The 6,184-nt window shown below is 40.2% G+C and overlaps 1 protein-coding gene across 2 annotated transcripts in view; it reads right to left on the bottom strand.

Moving 5' to 3' along the window:
- LOC137489764 (uncharacterized) overlaps nt 1–6,184 on the bottom strand; it is a 173,995-nt gene that overhangs the window by 118,118 nt on the left and 49,693 nt on the right. The window lies entirely within an intron of this gene.

Raw genomic sequence — 6,184 nt, 5'->3', positions numbered from 1 at the left:
GAAGCCCAGCTTTGGCCTGATCAGGCCCTAGAAGTGACAGTGGAAACGCGACTGGCCTGGGCTCCCTCGCTTTAGGTGCGATAGTGGAAATGCGGCTAATGGTTCTGGTGGCTCTCAATGGTGTGGAACACTAGTCAGTTTTTGTTGGCTTGTCACTGGGTTAGTGGGCAACACAGTAGTCCTCACTGTAGTGGGCAGATTTTTGAAGCGGCTTACTTTATTTCACTCCCTAAATAATCTTCATCGAGGGAGACAGCAGCCATTGTGTTGGACCACGTGTTCCATATTCTTGGCCTTCTAGTTGACATGGTTTTAAGTAGGGGTCTGCAATTTGTGTCCAGGTTTTGGGCAGAATTCTGCCGACAGCTGGGGGCGACTGCTAGCCTCTCACGAGCACCACCCTCAGACCAATGGCCAGGCCGAGCAAGCTAGTCTGCAGCTGGAGAGGGTCCTGCATTGCGTCGCATGTAGGGAACCCTTATCTTGGAGTTTTAGATTAATCATGGTCAAATAAGTATTTAATTCTCTTCCCATTTTTTCTATAGGCTTGCCTCCCTTTCAGTGCTACTTAGGCTATCAGCCCCCTCTGTAGACTGATTTCACAAGGCTGCCATTTTAAAAGTGAAATCGAGGCTACGTTTGGAAAAAACTTGGAAGTCACACAGGAACATCGCAGTAATTTCTGGTAGGCATCAGTGAACACTGGCATATCAGCGTTGTTTAAGAACACGCTTAAGCGGCACTTGAATGTTAGTGGGAAATGGATGTTTTTAAAACTTTAGTACTGGGACAACTCTATAACAGACAACACAAGGGTGTGCTACAGAAGACTGCATTGTTTTATCGCTCACCCGATTACATTTACATTTAGTCATTTAGCAGACGCTTTTATCCAAAGCGACTTACAAATGAGGACAAGGAAGCAATTTACACAACTATAAGAGCAACAATGAATAAGTGCTATAGGCAAGTTTCAGGTCTGTAAAGTCTAAGAAGGAAAGTATTAGTAATATTTTTTTTTTTTTTTTGAGTACAGTTAGTGGTATATCCAGAGGCAATTACAGATTAGGAAGTGAAGTGGAGACTAAATAGTTGAGTTTTTAGTCGTACATAGGCTGAAGCAAGGAATCGTCACCACAGTGTCTACCTGGTGCCATGAACTGAATCCAAGGCAGACACTTAAGCGTATTATTCTTAGAGATTGTAATTTTGTTTGATGCCTAATATGTTTTTAATTTTTTTAGTTAAACTGAACTGAATAATATTAAAGTAATGTTTACACCACCTGCATTTTGAAATTGCGGCAACAGCTGGAGGTTTGTAGTCCACAGCATGTTGCAATGTTTACAGTGCTGATCCTATAGTTCCATGTTTTTCACACCACAGCCTAGCTTTCTTCTTTAAAATGGTGGCTGTGTGAAATAAGCATATTCTCTTCCCCAAAACCAGATGCTATTGTTCCCTCAATGCATTCCTTCATTCAGAGATGCCTCTAGACATGGAGGATCACCAGACTGGCAATAGGAATGAAGCGTCTCCCCCATCTATACATGTGTGGTCAGTAAGTCTGGTTTTCTTCCAGAGACATTCCTCTCAGACTTCCCTCACATAAATTGGGACCCAAATTCACTGGACCATTTCCCATTATCAAGGTGCTCAGTCTAGTGTTGGTTCAACTCAAATTAAACTCTAAGTTTAAAAACATTCATCCATTTTTTTCAGATGACTAAGATCAAACCCATTCTTCTCTCCTCCCTGCAGCCCATAACTCCTCTGCCTCCCAGACTGGTTGAGGGTGCACTCACATACACCGTGCACTGGCTCCTGGATGAGTAGAGGTAGAGAGGTTATCAGTATCAAGTAGACTGGAAGGGTTATGGTCCAGAGGAGAGATGTTGGATTCCGGCTCTGGATATTCTGGACCCCTCCCTCATTGATCAGTTTCATCTGGTCCATAGTGAGTCTTAAGGGAATGCGGCGGAAGGGGGCGTTCTTGAGGGAGGGGGTACTTTCACCATACCTAATGCTTTTGCTTTCTCCTACGGTTCTGGGTGACAGGTTATCTCTTGTCATCAGGTTTTATTTGCAGTCACAGGAGCTCTCGTTTCCCTTTTGTCCTGTTTATAACCCTGTATTTGTGTCCAGGAACGCTAGTGAGTGAGTGTTTGGTTGTTTTTTTCCCATGGCACTTCCTTAGTGCTCACCTGATCGGATGTTTACTTTGACTTTTGCTTTTTCCAGGACTCACTCCTCAAACACTTGTTTTTTTGCATTTGAGTAGTAGTGTAAAGGTCTTTAGATTTTGGCATGATGTCTAGCTTTTGAGGCTCTTTTGGACTACTTCACTTTGTCAGACAGGTCATATTTAGGTGATTTTTTGATTACGAACATGTGTGGTAGTAATCAGGTCTGGGTGTGGCTAAAGAAAGCCGGTGTGAGAAATTAAAGTTATGTTTTAATGAGGAAAAACATTTTCACACAAGGCTATGTTGTTCAGTACTTTGTCTTCCTTTTAAGTATAAAAACCTTCATTTAAAAACAGCACAATGTGTTTAATTGCAGCCAATCATCATCCCTTAATCAGCACATGAGGATCCACAGTGGAGAGAAACCATTCACATGCACTCAGTGTGGGAAAAGTTTCATCCGCTCATCATCTCTTAGTCTACACATGAGGATTCACACTGGAGAGAAACCATTCACATGCACTCAGTGTAGGAAGAGTTTCAGCAACTCATCACACTTTAATAAACACATGATGAGCCAGGCTATTAATTTTAAATTCAAAATTCTTCTCCTTGCATTTAGATACCTAAATAGCCTAGCACCCTCCTATCTCTGCAACATGCTTGTCCCCTACACTCCAACTCTTTCTTTACGTTCTGCTGACTCTGGCCTTCTCGCTGTCCCTCGGTACCGCCTCTCTTCAATGGGGGCAGATCATTTAGTGTTATTGCACCTGTAACGAATATGGTGGACCAGACACATAAACATTTTGCATTTTATTATACAACCAGCCAACTTTGCCCAGAGAAGGCTCGAAACCTGATTCCAAGGTATTTACGACCCAAAGGAATGTGCCATGCGGCACTAGGCACAGGAATGACTTACAAAGGACTATTTAAACTGCTTGTTTAACACTGTTTTCATATAAACTTTACTCTATATGTTTAATCATATGTTTTGCAAAGTTTCCCTTTCTCTTGTATTAATATTTTTGGTTTTAATACCCCTGCATATAATTTTTTAACGGTTCCTAGGCTAAACAACCTCCTATACTGTTCAAGTTTGGACTTTTCAAAAAGCTTACTTGCTGTACAAATTGATCGTTGACATTTTATTTTATAATGAGTGCAACATATTAATGTTTTAAGAGACTTTAAAATTTTTTGTCCCAATTTACATAAAATTTGCCTATGCAAATTATTCTGCCTCGGACAAAGACCCATAAATTTAATATTCCAGGAAGTTAGCTTCTAATTGGTCAACTTTCCATGGAGGGTGGATCCGAACCTGCCCTATAAAGTTGAAGACCAAGCTAAACTCCCCCTCTTCGCACGCACTCTCTCTGTTCAAACTCTCCTGGGACCTCTGTTGGGACCCTTTCTTCAAACACGCTGCCTGGAAGCTCCCCCTCTCTCTCCCAACTCCAGGCAAACCCCCCTCTCTGCTCTGGAAACACGTTGTTTTGAAACCTTCTTCAAACTTAGCAACTTCCTCACAAACCTAAGTATTGAAACCTTCAAGAAAGCAGGCAGAAACCCAGACGGAAAGGGTTAATCGCACCACGCTCGGACATTTCTCTGTTCAGAACTTTTGCGGCATCAACCAACAAAGGATCAGCCAACCAACCCAATGCTCAACAACGAGAGTTCGGACATCACGAACAGACCGCAAGTATCACCTTTCTCCCAACATCTAAACTGGTGTGAACAGACAATAGAAGGGTTATATTGAATTTATATTGAATTTGATTACGTTTGGTTGCTTGGTTTGTTCTTACAGACTCATAGGTTTTTCCCATCATTACATCTTCTCAACCTCTTCACGTTTGCTACTCTTCCCTATGCTTGTATGAAATTGTGTTTGTGTTAGGTGTTAGTTTCTGTTGGATTAGTCAATAAAGTTTAATTTTATATAAAGAAAGGTGCCTGTGTATATTAATGAATCTAATGTCTTGAACTTTGATCCTGCTACCCTGCTCAAATTTTATGTTGATAGCATCGCTGAACGATTTGTTTGTTCGGATCAAAAGAGTCGATTCATTTGAAGCCCCGTTTAAATGAATCTTCCTCCCGCTAAGCTAGCCCGCTATATAATGTTCCAGAAGGTACACGAGCCTTGAAATCTAAATCATAACTCACAACATTATAACGGCGGAAAAGGCGCGGGAAGAACAACCTTGAGCTAATTTACTACTGTAATAATAGTGTAGATATGCGAACACTTTAATCTACAGTATAATTTGTCACAGATTATTAATGTGGATATGCGTGCAAGTTAATCTATATTATTATTATGATGTGCTACCTGTTTATTTGTGGAGGATAAACAAAGCATGAAAAATGTAATTTATTACAGTAATCTTTCAAGCTTGTTCCCAGACAAGTCTCTGGGTCACTAATACTTCGTATTTCTGGAAAATCCGGGATGGAATTCTAGTAAATGGTAGCACTGTAGAGGAACGGCTTCCCGACAGTTTCACACCACCTAAAAATTCATTTGTTTCTAATGAATTAATTTATTTATTGAACCTGCTAATCCAGCCAGAATATTTTTTTCTATGGTTGCATCTGCATTTTAGTTTCTGTGATAGGCATATTGTATCTTTCTCAATTAATTCAATAAAGTTGTTCTTTAAACAGCTTAAGCATTGTGATTTAAACCTGTATTTTGACCCTAATTGTAAAGTGTTATTATGCACATCTAAAATCTAATGCATTTTTATTCTAATGTAAAATACATGTTGAAATAGAACACAAATACACAAATGTTTTTAATATTCCACAGTTTTATTTTTTGAGTAAATGGTTTTCACAATTTTTGCCTATAATTTAAATGTTCTCTCTGTGTGTTTAAGTATACTGTGTATAGAAGAGTTGAATGAATTTATGCTCTTGATGAATGTGTACAGATGAATATTTGTATAAATAAAAAATGATGACAGATTGTGGTGTGTATTGTCTTATATAAGCTTCACTTCCTGCTTTGCTACTGTTTGGACGTCTTTGCCTACTGCTCCGCTCTTCGCACTCTTGCTTTTATATCTTATACCCTAATTTTAACTTGAGCCTATCAGCACAGTGCTCAAAAAACATGGCTTGAAGATCAGCATCGATTCTACAAACCTTCTGGAATATAGCTTTACTAACAAGAGGGGAATTACCGTCTAAACAATCCTCCTGCTACCAGCTACCAGCTGCTTACATTCCGGAGACGGGAAAACACGGCTGTGAAAATGCCTCTGGATCGGATTAATTCAGATTCTCACTGCTGTACAAACTGCCACAAACTTCTACAAAGGATTGCAGTTCTTGAAACGAAGTTGCTTGCGATCCGACCAGAACTTCAGCTTCATTGTGGATTCTCTCAGCACACAGCCGGTGAGTCCCATAAATCTGTTCCTGCTACTGTTTTGAGCACAGAAAAACAGAAAAAAACTGTTGAAAATGAGCATTGGCATAAACAAGGTGCGAGACCAAAGGGTACTCGCGGGGTCAGATCATATGCTGCCGCATTAGCTTCTTCTACCCCAAATACAGCTCGGACTCAAATACAGCTTCAGAACAGATATGAAGTTTTGAGTAATATGAGTGAAGAATCCCCAAATTCAGTCAGAGATCGCATGATTCAGCAACTAATTCTGCATGGAACAGAGGCTCAAGGCCGACTAGACAGCGACATTCTGCTCCGATCACACCTGAGATAAGAACACTAGTCGTGGGAGATTCAATAATCAAGAATTTCAGGAGCAGATCTACAATGACATACTGCTTTCCTCATGCAACAGTTTCTAATGTAAATAAAGAACTTGAGGAAATTCTGAAAAAGCACAGTACTGCAAAACGGATTATCATCCATGTGGGGAAGAATGATATTCGGAAGGAACAGTCAGAACTGCTCAAGAAAGTTTTCTGTGAGCTCTTGGAAACAGTTGAATGATTGAAGGTTCAGCCGTTCATAA

This window comes from Danio rerio, chromosome 4 (genome assembly GCF_049306965.1).
Source record: "Danio rerio strain Tuebingen ecotype United States chromosome 4, GRCz12tu, whole genome shotgun sequence".
Taxonomy (NCBI): Eukaryota; Metazoa; Chordata; class Actinopteri; order Cypriniformes; family Danionidae; genus Danio; species Danio rerio.
The sequence above is the reverse complement of the archived record's forward strand: the minus strand, read 5'-3'. Positions and strand labels throughout refer to the sequence as shown.